Source organism: Lagenorhynchus albirostris, chromosome 1 (genome assembly GCF_949774975.1).
Source record: "Lagenorhynchus albirostris chromosome 1, mLagAlb1.1, whole genome shotgun sequence".
In the NCBI taxonomy this organism is placed as follows: Eukaryota; Metazoa; Chordata; class Mammalia; order Artiodactyla; family Delphinidae; genus Lagenorhynchus; species Lagenorhynchus albirostris.
In genome coordinates, this window is record NC_083095.1 from 151,430,450 (window position 1) to 151,444,404 (window position 13,955).

Genomic DNA, 13,955 nt, shown 5'->3' on the forward strand with positions numbered 1-13,955 from the left:
CCTGTTTTAAGGAATATCTTGCGGATAGGAACTTGTTAGAAAGTTAATGAGCCCCTCATTACCCAAATAAGGCTGGATAGGGACAATGGGGCTCTCTTAGCTCGGGCTGCTACAACAAAAATACCATAGACTGGGTGGCTTTATGAACAACAGGAATTTAGTTCTCACAGTTGCAGAGGCTGGAAGTCTGAAATCAGGAGGCGGCATGGTCGGGTTCTGGTGAGAGCCCTCTTCTGAGTGGCAAATGGCGAACTTCTTATAACCTCACATGGTGGAGAGCAGAGCAGGGGACAAATTTCTCTCATGACTCTTAGGAGGATATTAATCCCTTTCATCTAAGCCTGATTACCTGGCAAAAGTCCCAACTCCTAATCTCATCACACTGGGGGTGGGGTAGGGTTTCAGTGTATGAATTTTGGGGAGACACAAACATTTAATCCATACCAGGGGGCATGGGAGTGTTGGTGAGAATGTGGGGTGGTGGAGGCAGGAAAGGGGGAGAAGTGAGGAAAAAGTGGAGAGTTCTTCTTAGTGAAGCTCCTTGAAATATATTCTGCTTCAGACCATAGAGGAGGATTTTGCACTGGGCTGTCTCCTGATGGGAACAGTAGATGAGAAGACTGATTCCAATGACAGATTTGAAATTGAGACATTCAGGGCTAGAGATGGTTAGGTTAGGTTAGGCTGGTGAGGAGAAGATGACATGATTTCCTTGTTTCAAGGGAAATGCAACTGTGTTCTTGAATGTTGTGAAGAAAAGGTGATAGAGCACCCACCACAAAAGTGGGGCCCCTCTCCCACGTCCCACCCCAGAGCTTTCTGCCGATGTCTCTTCAGCAAGTTGAAAAGAGGGCAACTGCCTCTTCCGATTGGTGTAGAGGCTGGGCGACCTCCTTGGAGTCTGTGAGCAGGGGATCTGGAAGTTTACTCTCCCCCTCCCTGGAATGAGCAACATTCCCCGGTACTCATACAGGTTCTGTTCTAAGTTTTATTTTGCTCCCTCAGATCCCCAAAGGCGATTACATCCTGAGAGGCCAGAGACATAAGTCTTTGGAGATGCCACAGATGTAGATAAACATTGGATTTATTTCCGTGAAGGACTATCCCATGACCAGTCAGCCAAAGAGCAGCCCACACACAACGAGGACCCTTTTTATTATTACCGTCAGTGAGTCCTTCATGATACTTATAGGGCCCCATCTTAGGAGTTAGTGACCAAAGTAATTATACTATTAGAATAGGCAATGGGCATTTTTATCTTACAGATTAGACCAAGTTTTATCAGATAGCATTTTGCCAGCAGAAAACTACATCTTGGCTCAGATCATCGGTCCCTTTGGAACCTGCGTATATTAGGTTAAAATCCAACCTTGCATCCCATCCGTTTATTAGCACATTTTTCACGACTCTTTGCCACGGAACCTTTGCGTCTTGAAGGCACTCTGTAGTTTGAGGGCGAAGTCGTGGTTTCTGGCATCACATTACAGCTGCAAGTTCTTTTGCTTAAATCTGCGGGAGTGGGACATTCATTTCCCTGAAATGTGTAAGGGAAGACTTTTTCTATGTAGCTTCTGGGTCTCTAAGCACGTCCTTCACTCCCTCTACAATTCTCTCCCCCATTCTGCACCAGGCTGACTCCTATTTGTCCCTCCAAAGTCCACCCAGGTGCCCCTGCTCTATAAACCTCCCTGACCCTCCAGTGTTGCCCCCTTTCCACCCCGTGTTCCTCTAGAACCAAGTGCTTATCTCTATTTTACCATTTATTTATCTCTAATTGTCTGAGCATCTCCCCAACCCACCTGTCAGCCCCTGAGGGCAAGGCTGTGTCTTGTTCTTTCAAGAAGGATTTTTCTGATCAGATCCTTCCCTTCCCCACCCACTCTCTGCCTGGGTCAGATGCCTCTTCTCTGGGTTTTCCCTCAACTCTACTCACCTTGGATCAGAATCATCTGTTCAGGTTTCTCCATCCAGACCGCACTTCCTTGTATCTCTTTGTATCTGACCACCTTGTGTCCTAATGGTCAACACGTTGGTAGGTGACCAACTCATCCTGGTTTGCCTGAGACTTTTCCTGGTTTAAAATGGAAAGTCCCATAATTCCACTCCTGGGTATACACCTGAAAACATTGAAACGGGTACTCAAACACATACATGTACACCCACGTTCACAGCAGCACTACTCACAAGAGTCAAAAGGTGGAAACAGCCCAAATGCCATCAATGGATGAATGGCTAAACCACATGTGGTCTATCTATATTGTGGAATATTACTCAGCCATAAAAAGGAGTGAAATACTAATACGTGCTACAGTGTGGATGAACCTCGAAAACATTACGCTGAGTCAAAGAAGCCAGATATAAAAGATCACATTCTGTATGATTCCATTTCTGTGACATGTCCAGAACAGGCAAATCCACAGAGATAGAACACAGTCTGGTGGTTACTCGGGGCTGGGGGGAGGAGGGAGAATGGGGAGCGACTGCTTACTGAGGAGAGAATTGCCTTTTGGGGTGGTGAAAATATTCTGGAACTAGATGGAGGTGCTGGTTGCTCAACATTGTGAATATAGCGAAGGCCACTGAATCGTTCACTTGAAAATGGTGAATTTTACGTTATGTGAACATCATCTCCGAAAATAAAAGCCAACCAACCTATCAACCAACCAACTCTTGGAAACCCTAATTGTAGGGGTCTCTCTCTTAAAAAAGAGACGGGAAGGAAGGGAATTCTGCTTCCTTAGTGAAGTCAAACTCAAGACTTTTCAAAGCTTTTTTTTAAAAAAAGTATTTATTTTATTTATTTTTGGCCACAATTGGTCTTTGTTGCTGCACATGGCCTTTTCTCTAGTTGCGGAGATTGGGGTCTGCTCTTCATTGCGGTGCACGGGCTTCTCACTGTGGTAGATTCTCTTGTTGCGGAGCATGGGCTCTAGGCACATGGGCTTCAGTAGTTGCAGGACGTGGGCTCAGTAGTTGTGGCTCGCGGGCTCTAGAGCACAGGCTCGGTAGCTGTGGTGCACGGGCTTAGTTGTTCCGTGGCATGTGGGATTTTCCCGGGATCAAACCCATGTCCCCTGCATTGGCAGGCGGATTCTCAACCACTGCGCCACCAGGGAAGCCCTCAAAGCTTTTCAAGTAGCATCTGCTAGTGGCAGAGGAAGGCCATGGCACCCTGACCCTCCCTGTTGGGGGACCCTCCTGACAGGTGCTGTAGCCTCCATCCTGGGTCCAAGAGGCCTCAAGCCTCCTTTCACACTCAGGCCCACAGCCCAGCCAAGTAGCTTGGATCTTTAAAGACAGACGTTAGAGGATAATCAAAAGGAAACAAACCCCACGAGTACAAGAGAGATTTGTACAGCACAGGCTTCTGCTCTTATAGTTACCTCCTGGGGCAGAGTTGCAGGCTCATGCCTGCCCCATGTTATCCCAGGAAAGTAAGGACATGCCCCGGAAATGTCCAACACTGCATCCTGTAATCTTAGAATAAGCAAATTAGAAAAGCTTCCTTTCTCTGGCTGGATTCCCCCCACCTTCAGGAAGCAGGACCCCGAGGAAGACCTCCAAGGCAGTTAGCATGTGTGCGGGGAGGTGCGTTGGGGGCACTGATGGCTCTTCGGACGTTTTGGAGACCCCCAGGAAGTTCCGGGGGAGGACCCTCAGGCTCTCTTGAAAGAGATTTTACTTTACATAATCTTACTTTCCAGGTTGTTCATTGTCTGGGAATAAGAGATAAGGACCCTGGAGTAAGTACTAGCATGAGCCTGGTGAGTTGTAGAAGGAACCTAGTCTGTAGAGAACTGGGGAGCTCTTGGGATTGAGAGTTCTGCAGAGTTCTGCAGAGTCTTGGGATTGGGGTGGCTCCTGCCTGCGTGAAGGACTGGCTGGTCTTTCTGTTGCTGGTAAGGTCACAGGCATGGAGTCCTCTCTGTCCTTGATGTTGAACGAGTGCTGGTCTGGCCTGCCTTGTCAGACACCAGCTGGCAGGTGCAGCTCTCTCTCAGGGCCGCCTCTGTTCAGGGCTCCACAGCAGCTCTGACTTACGCGAGCAGATGAGGGGAAATAAAAGCGTATGCAAAGGAACCCAAGAGCTGGAATGGAGGCATCTGCAAAACAAACAGAAGAGGCACCTGAAATAGAAGAGACTGGGAAGGATGATTTCAGCAAAAATTACCACCGAGTGTATTAGTTTTCGATGGATTACGTAACAAATCACCACAAACGTGGTGGCTTGAAATAATAGAAATTTATTCTCTCAGAGCTCTGGAGGCCAGAAGTTTAAAATCCAGGTGTCAGCAGGGCTGTGCTCCCTCTGAAGGATCTAGAGGAGAATCCGTCTTTGCTCCTTCAGCTTCTGGGGGCTCCTGGCAATCCTTGGTGACTTTTGGAGGCATAACTCTAATCTCTCCCTTCATTGTCACATGGCCTTCTTCTATGTGCCCTCTCTCTCTCTCTCTCTCTCTCTCTCTCTTTTTTTTTTTAATGAGGACACTAGTTCTTGGATTAGGGCCCATCCTAATCCAGTATGACTCATCCAAACTAATTATATCTGCACAGACCCTATTTCCAAATCAGGTAACATTCCGAGGTTCTGGGTGGACAGAAATTTGGGGGACACTGTTCAACCCACTATACTATGAAGGAAGATTTTGGTATAGCAGAAAAAGACTTCTTGGCACTAAAAAAGTTAGTTTGCCAACTAAGAAATTCAAGAGATGAACTGAATGAGAAGATGAGGCCTGAATTAGTGGCCTGCGAGACCGAGAGGAAGAAATAACCTGAACAGAGAAGAAATGCAAAGAGAAGGCATTCGCATAGGACAAGATAGGAGCCATGGAGGATGGATCCAGGAACCCGATGTTAGTTCCACAAAGCAAAAGAGAAACAGAGGAGAGTTAAAAAGAAAACAAATAATGCAAAAATAAAACATTGCTTAAGCGAAAGCAAATTCTTTGACTCTTCAAAAGAGGTTTTGCCGTGCTCCAGAAAAGATTGTGGAACTGAAACAGACTTATGCATAATCTGGGAAAATTCCTGGTAAACTTCAAGGATAAAGAAAAATATCCCACAAGCTAAGGGACACAGGCATTCAGCTCAAGGACCATTTCCTCAGATATTTACCATTCCTCTCTTTACTGGTTTGTTAAGCCATTGGTTGTTATATAACTTTCCATGTTTCTCTAACAAGTTTGCAAGTTCTTGATAGTAAAGATGGTGTTTTGTTCATATTTCTATCTGTCTTCATATCTGACCATGCAAAAAATTGATGCACAAGACGAGAACTAGGATACCCTAAAGTTCAATAGACAATAGTCTAAGAGGTACATAGGCAACATTCAGAACTACAGATGGGGCTAGCGGCCTTGTGCTTTTGCAGTGGCCTAAAGTGTGTCACAGTTTGAGACCGAGGAGTCCTAAGGTTTGGTTAGAATCTTAGTGTGGAGATGGTGATGGAAGGGAAGAAACCCCTGTCTTTATTTATTTATTTATTTTTTGGTGTGCCATGTGGCATGCTGGATCTTAGTTCCCCAACCAGGGATTGAACACGTGCCCCCTGAGTTGGGAGTGGGGAGTCTTAACCACTGGACCACCAGGGAAGTCCCGAGAAAGTCCTACATGGCAGAGCTGGGCCAGGGAAACCCACCTGCCATCCCCCAGTCTACTCAAGACTGGCTTGGAGGCGAACATTACCATGAGATACCATATTACTGTCAGGCTTCACTCTCAAAGTCCAAGTTCAAGAGACAGGGTCCAGCCTCCTAAGAAGAGGGATTTTCAAGAGCTAGGCAGGGATGTTCAGCTTTCTGGCCTCCAAGGTATGGTCCAAGGCACTGGTCTGATATGAGCTAATCAGGAAACAGGCACAAGCCCAGGCACATGGATGTGATAAAAAGTGTAAAACGCAGGGTTTGGAAAAGACTGCAGTTCAACTGGCAAAGTAGGTGTCCAAGCTCACCCCAGTTTGAGGTCAGGGCCTGGGGATCAGGCAGGTCCGTGTTTGACCCCCTAGCTTCTCTGCCCACCAGCTGTGCAATACTGGGCAAGTGCCTACACACTCCAAGAATTGTCACAAGGATAAAAACTCTTAAATAAATGAAATATAAAAATAAATCAAAGTTCTGGTGCAGTTATAGGTACATAACAAGGACTCAATGAATGATATTGGTTTGTTATTAGTATTTGTTTCTCCTCCTCCCCCTCCCCCTCCCCCTCCTCCTTCGTCTTCTTTCTTCTTCTTCCTGTTCTCCTCTTTTTCTTCTTCTCAGTGACAAGGCTGTTTCTAGTTCTCAGCTGGTGGGCTGGGATGACTCCCGTACCCTCCATTCGGGTTGGGGCTGACTCAGGACTGCATCTGAGGTTCAGGTTATGTGGGAGGGATTTGGGGGAGGGTCAGCAAGGTCTGACAATGGCCCATTCCTCTGAAGGTGCCCTCATTTAGCTCCATCACAGAGCAGAGAGAGGAGTTGGAATTACCACTCTTCATTTTTGGCTCTTTATTTTGAAATGATGATACTGGTCATCATCTTCTCCAAAGTTTTTATTCCCTGAAAGCCTTGACAAACAATTCTGTCATCATGTCTCCTTTTCAAGAAAATAAATTTCAAGCTCACAAGTGATGTGAAAGTGCATGTTTTTCCCCATGCAAAATGTTAAAGATGCCAGGTACCAATTTTAGTTTTCTTTCTTTCTTTTTTTAAAAAAAAATCCATATATTCATTTAATAAATGGTGAATTTTTGCCCTGTGAAATACACTGAAGTTAGTGTAAAATGAGTAAGGCATGATCTTTACTCTCAGGGTATTCACTCACTGATTAATAGGGGGAGATAAGAAATAGAAAAAGTGCTGATAGATAGATCGACTGATTGATAGATAGATAGACAGATAGATAGATAGGAGGCTATGAAATCTACAAATATGTTGCTAAGGGACTCCAGAGGCAAAAGCCATCCCTTCCAGCTAAATAGAATCAGAGAGCTGTGTCTGATAATAATACTTGCCATATGCTTTTTGGGCTAGAGATTGGGCTATTGCTGTTGTATTTATTATCCCTTTATTTATTATAGTAGCCCAAGGAGGTATGTCCTAAAACTAAGGTTTAGCGAGCTTAAGTAGCTTGCCCAAGGACACATCACTTGTAAGGTACTGATGGATTCACAGCCATGGTCATGTTCCTTCTCTCCTAAAAATCCTCCAGTTGTGTCCCTTCACACTCAAAATAGAATTAAAATCCCTCCCGGCCCCCAGTCTACAAGGTCTTACATGGCCCGGCCCCTCTCAAGCCTCACCTGCTCTGTCTTCTTCTAGCTTGATATGCTTCAGCTACCCTCACATCCTTCTAGTTCTTCAGAATCTCCAAACTCATCCATTCCCTAAGCCTTTGCTGCCCAAGTTTTCTTTCCTTGAAATGCTTTTTCTTCAGAAGAGGAGGAGGTTGTCTCCTCGTAGGTCTCAGATGAAATCCCCCTCTCCAAGAGGCCTTTCTGGCCTGAGCTGCCCAGTTATGCTCTGTTGTCTAAACCATGGTTTATTTTCTTCCTGGCACATAACGTCCATGGATATTTTCTTTCACTACCTCCTGTTAGGATGACTGCCCCGTGAGCGCAGCACCTGGTCTGTCTTGTACACCATATTTAGGACAGTCCCAGCTCATGGTCAGCTCTCAATAAACAGATGCCAATTGAGTGAAAAAAGAAGTATCAAGTCCTAGAATTGGATGCGGAGGGAATTTAAGAGCAGAAAGAAGGGGTGAGGGGGAGGGTGAGTAGAGACAGAGACAGAGAGAGAGAGACAGAGACAGAGAGAATTTACTGGAAAGATCAAATCTGCCTGGAGTACAGCAGCAGAGCTTGAAAGGTACTTTTGGAACAGGGGGTCAACTCTGCTTCTCTCTGAGCTGTAGTTTCCAATGTCAGGTTCAAGAGTTTGAACTTGATTTGCTAAAGTGCCATTTGGGCAAGGGAATTAAGCCTGTGAGGATAAGGTTTACACCATTTTGGCATGGGGGTGACCACTACCAGTGTTTAAAAAATATGTTATGAATCTTGATAGGAAGGACTGTTTTGCTTTTTTAGACATTTTCATGGATCCTGCACAATGGCTTTCTCTTGATGGAAGAAGCAGGGCAAAGGGAAGGCCAAGCCTCCTCTAGTCCCCATGAGACAGACAGTGTGTGATGGAACCTTCTGCTGCTTACCCATGGTGCCCAGGACAGAATTCAACTATGGAAAGCCATGCTCCAGAGAGGGCACCCAAATTTGACCTGGTTGTCCAAACCAGGGAAGGGGAATCTAGAGTTTAATTAATAGGAATTAAAGTAAAGACCTGCCATGAAGAGGAGACCAGGATTATTTCTGGGGGTCATGGGACATTAGGGAAACTGTTGACTTTGGAACACATACTGGTTATGGTAAAGAAAGGCAGGGCAATTCCTTGGGAGAGGAGAGGGCTTTCTTTCTTCCTTCCTTCCTCCCTTTCTTTCCTTCTAAATTAGAGTATAGTTGATTTACAATATTATGTTAGTTTTAGGTATACAGAATAGTGATTCAGTATTTTTGCAGCTTATACTCCATTATAAGTTATTACAAGATAATGCATATAATTTCTTATGCAGTAAATCCCTGTTGCTTATCTATTTTATTTTTTACATATTTATTTATTTATTATATTTATTGGAGTATAATTACTTTACAATGGTGTGTTAGTTTCTGCTTTATAACAAAGTGAATCAGTTATACATATGTTCCCATATCTCTTCCCTCTTGCGTCTCCTTCCCTCCCACCCTCCCTATCCCACCCCTCCAGGCGGTCACAAAGCACTGAGCTGATCTCCCTGTGCTATGCGGCTGCTTCCCACTAGCTATCTACCTTACGTTTGGTAGTGTATATATGTCCATGCCTCTCTCTCGCTTTGTCACAGCTTACCCTTCCCCCTCCCTATATCCTCAAGTCCATTCTCTAGTAGGTCTGTGCCTTTATTCCTGTCTTACTCCTAGGTTCTTCATGACATTTTTTTTTCTTAAATTCCATATATATGTGTTAGCATATGGTATTTGTCTTTCTCTTTCTGACACACTTCACTCTGTATGACAGACTATCGGTCTATCCACCTCATTACAAACAGCTCAATTTCGTTTCTTTTTATGGCTGAGTAATATTGCATTGTATATATGTGCCACAACTTCTTTATCCATTCATCTGATGATGGACACGTAGGTTGTTTCCATCTCTGGGCTATTGTAAATAGAGCTGCAATGAACATTTTGGTACATGATTCTTTTTGAATTATGGTTTTCTCAGGGTATATATGCCCAGTGGTGGGATTGCTGGGTCATATGGTAGTTCTGTTTGTAGTTTTTTAAGGAACCTCCATACTGTTCTCCATAGTGGCTGTAACAATTCACATTCCCACCAGCAGTGCAAGAGTGTTCCCTTTTCTCCACACCCTCTCCAGCATTTATTGTTTCCAGATTTTTTGATGATGGCCATTCTGACCGGTGTGAGATGATATCTCATTGTACTTTTGATTTGCATTTCTCTAATGATTAATGATGTTGAGCATTCCTTCATGTGTTTGTTGGCAGTCTGTATATCTTCTTTGGAGAAATGTCTATTTAGGTGTTCTGCCCATTTTTGGATTGGGTTGTTTGTTTTTTTGTTATTGAGCTGCATGAGCTGCTTATAAATTTTGGAGATTAATCCTTTGTCAGTTGCTTCATTTGCAAATATTTTCTCCCATTCTGAGGGTTGTCTTTTGGTCTTGTTTATGGCTTCCTTTGCTGTGCAAAAGCTTTGAAGTTTCATTAGGTCCCATTTGTTTATTTTTGTTTTCATTTCCATTTCTCTAGGAGGTGGGTCAAAAAGAATCTTGCTGTGATTTATGTCATAGAGTGTTCTGCCTATGTTTTCCTCTAAGAGTTTGATAGTTTCTGGCCTTACATTTAGGTCTTTAATCTATTTTGAGCTTATTTCTGTGTATGGTGTTAGGGAGTGATCTAATCTCATACTTCTACATGTAGCTGTCCAGTTTTCCCAGCACCACTTATTGAAGAGTCTGTCCTTTCTCCACTGTACATTCCTGCCTCCTTTAGCAAAGATAAGGTGACCATATGTGCGTGGGTTTATCTCTGGGCTTTCTATCCTGTTCCATTGATCTATATTTCTGTTTTTGTGCCAGTACCATACTGTTTGATTACTGTAGCTTTGTAGTATAGTCTGAAATCAGGGAGTCTGATTCCTTCAGCTCAGCTTTTCGTTCTCAAGATTGCTTTGGCTATTCGGGATCTTTTGTGTTTCCATACAAATTGTGAAATTTTTTGTTCTACTTCTGTGAAAAATGCCAGTGGTAGTTTGATAGGGATTGCATTGAATCTGTAGATTGCTTTGCGGAGTAGAGTCATTTTCACAATGTTGATTTCTCCAATCCAAGAACATGGTATATCTCTCCATCTATTTGTATAATCTTTAATTTCTTTCATCAGTGTCTTATAGCTTTCTGCATACAGGTCTTTTGTCTCCTTAGGTAGGTTTATTCCTTGATATTTTATTCTTTTTGTTGCAATGGTAAATGGGAGTCTTTTCTTAATTTCACTTTCAGATTTTTCATCATTAGTGTATAGGAATGCCAGAGATTTCTGTGCATTTTTTTGTATCCTGCTACTTTACCAAATTCATTGATTAGCTCTAGTAGTTTTCTGGTAGCATCTTTAGGATTCTCTGTGTATAGTATCATGTCATCTGCAAACAGTGACAGCTTTACTTCTGCTTTTCCAATTTGGATTCCTTTTATTTCCTTTTCTTCTCTGATTGCTGTGGCTAAAACATCCAAAACTATGTTGAATAAGAGTGGTGAGAGTGAGCAACCTTGTCTTGTTCCTGATCTTAGTGGAAATGCTTTCAGGTTTTCACCATTGAGGACGATGTTGGCTGTGGGTTTGTCATATATAGGCCTTTATTATGTTGAGAACAGTTCCCTCTATGCCTACTTTCTGCAGGGTTTTTATCATAAATGGGTGTTGAATTTTGTTGAAAGCTTCCTCTGCATCTATTGAGATGATCATATGGTTTTTCTCCTTCAATTTGTTAATATGGTGTATCACTTTGATTGATTTGCGTATATTGAAGAATCCTTGCATTCCTGGAATAAACCCCACTTGATCATGGTGTATGATCCGTTTAATGTGCTGTTGGATTCTGTTTGCTAGTATTTTCTTGAGGATTTCTGCATCTATGTTCATCAGTGATATTGGCCTGTAGTTTTTTCTTTGTGACATCCTTGTCTGGTTTTGGTATCAAGGTGATGGTGGCCTCGTAGAATGAGTTTGGGAGTGTTTCTCCCTCTGCTATATTTTGGAAGAGTTTGAGAAGGATAGGTGTTAGCTCTTCTCTAAATGTTTGATGGAATTCACCTGTGAAGCCATCTGGTTCAGTGCTTTTGTTTGTTGGAAGATTTTTAATCACAGTTTCAATTTCAGTGCTTGTGATTGGTCTGTTCATATTTTCTATTTCTTCCTGATTCAGTCTTGGCAGGTTGTGCATTTCTAAGGATTTGTCCATTTCTTCCAGGTTGTCCATTTTATTGGCATAGAGTTGCTTGTAGTAATCTCTCATGATCTTTTGTATTTCTGCAGTGTTAGTTGTTATTTCTCCGTTTTCATTTCTAATTCTATTGATTTGAGTCTTCTCCCTGTTTTTCTTCAGGAGTCTGGCTAATGGTTCATCAATTTTGTTTATCTTCTCAAAGAACCAGCTTTTAGTTTTATTGATCTTTGCTATCATTTCCTTCATTTCTTTTTCATTTATTTCTGATCTGATTTTTATGATTTCTTTCCCTCTGCTAACTTTGGGGTTTTTTGTTCTTCTTTCTCTAATTGCTTTAGGTGCAAGGTTAGGTTGTTTATTCGAGATGTTTCCTGTTTCTTAAGGTAGGATTGTATTGCTATAAACTTCCCTCTTAGAACTGCTTTTGCTGCATCCCATAGGTTTTGGGTCATCGTGTCTCCATTGTCATTTGTTTCTAGGTATTTTTTGATTTCCTCTTTGATTTCTTCAGTGATCACTTCGTTATTAAGTAGTGTATTGTTTAGCCTCCATGTATTTGTAGTTTTTACAGATCTTTTCCTGTAATTGATACCTAGTCTCATAGCATTGTGGTCGGAAAAGATACTTGATACAATTTCAATTTTCTTAAATTTACCAAGGCTTGATTTGTGACCCAAGATATGATCTATCCTGGACAGTGTTCCATGAGTACTTGAGAAAAATGTGTATTCTGTTGTTTTTGGATGGAATGTCCTATAAATATCAATTAAGTCCATCTTGTTTAATGTATCATTTAAAGCTTGTGTTTCCTTACTTATTTTCATTTTGGATGATCTGTCCATTGGTGCAAGTGGGGTTTTAAAGTCCCCTACTATGAATGTGTTACTGTCGATTTCCCCTTTTATGGCTGTTAGTATTTGCCTTATGTATTGAGGTGCTCCAATGTTGGGTGCATAAATATTTATAATTGTTATGTCTTCTTCTTGGATCGATCACTTGATCATTATGTAGTGTCCATCTTTGTCTCTTCTAATAGTCTTTATTTTAAAGTCTATTTTGTCTGATATGAGAATTGCTACTCCAGCTTTCTTTTGGTTTCCATTTGCATAAAATATCTTTTTCTATCCCCTTACTTTCAGTCTGTGTCTCTAGGTCTGAAATGGGTCTCTTGTAGACAGCAAATATATGGGTCTTGTTTTTGTATCCATTCAGCCAATCTGTGTCTTTTGGTGGGAGCATTTAGTCCATTTACCTTTAAGGTAATTATCGATATGTTATGTTCCTATTCCCATTTTCTTAATTGTTTTGGGTTTGTTATTGTAGGTCTTTTCCTTCTCTTGTGTTTCTTGCCTAGAGAAGTTCCTTTAGCAGTTGTTGTAAAGCTGGTTTGGTGGTGGTGAACTCTCTCAGCTTTTGCTTGTCTGTAAAGGTTTTAATTTCTCCATCAACTCTGAATGAGATCCTTGCTGGGTAGAGTAATCTTGGTTGCAGGTTTTTCTCCTTCATCACTTTAAATATGTCCTGCCAGTCCCTTCTGGCTTGCAGAGTGTCTGCTGAAAGATCAGCTGTTAACCTTATGGGGATTCCTTTGTGTGTCATTTGTTGTTTTTCCCTTGCTGCTTTTAATATGTTTTCTTTGTATTTAATTTTTGACAGTTTGATTAATATGTGTCTTGGCATATTTCTCCTTGGATTTATCCTGTATGGGACTCTCTGTGCTTCCTGAGCTTGATTAACTATTTCCTTTCCCATATTAGGGAAATTTTCAACTATAATCTCTTCAAATATTTTCTCAGTCCCTTTCTTTTTCTTTTCTTCTTCTGGAACCCCTATAATTTGAATGTTGGTGCATTTAATGTTGTCCCAGAGGTCTCTGAGACTGTCTTCAGTTCTTTTCATTCTTTTTTCTTTATTTTGCTCTGCAGTAGTTATTTCCACTATTTTATCTTCCAGGTCACTTATCTGTTCTTCTGCCTCAGTTATTCTGCTATTGATCCCATCTAGAGTACTTTTAATTTCATTTATTGTGTTGTTCATCGTTGTTTGTTTCATCTTTAGTTCTTCTAGGTCCTTGTCAAATGTTTCTTGCATTTTGTGTATTCTATTTCCAAGCTTTTGGATCATCTTTACTATCATTATTCTGAGTTCTTTTTCAGCTAGACTGCCTATTTCCTCTTCATTTGTTAGGTTTAGTGGGTTCTTGTCTTGCTTCTTCATCTGCTGTGTGTTTTTCTGTCTTCTCATTTTGCTTATCTTACTGTGTTTGGGGTCTCCTTTTTGCAGGCTGCAGGTTCGTAGCTCCCGTTGTTTTTGGTGTCTGTCCCCAGTGGCTAAGGTTGGTACAGTGGGTTGTGTAGGCTTCCTGGTGGAGGGGACTTGTGCCTGTGTTCTGGTGGATGAGGCTGGATCTTGTCTTTC

The 13,955-nt window shown here is 42.1% G+C and overlaps 1 long non-coding RNA gene across 1 annotated transcript; it reads right to left on the reverse strand.

Moving 5' to 3' along the window:
• Positions 1–1,123: 1,123 nt before the first annotated feature.
• LOC132532289 (uncharacterized) lies at positions 1,124–7,482 on the reverse strand. The gene is made up of 3 exons (XR_009544358.1): positions 7,286–7,482; positions 1,934–2,117; positions 1,124–1,534 (listed from the first exon to the last, which is right to left on the reverse strand). It is a non-coding gene; the product is annotated as an uncharacterized LOC132532289 (long non-coding RNA).
• Positions 7,483–13,955: the final 6,473 nt, after the last annotated feature.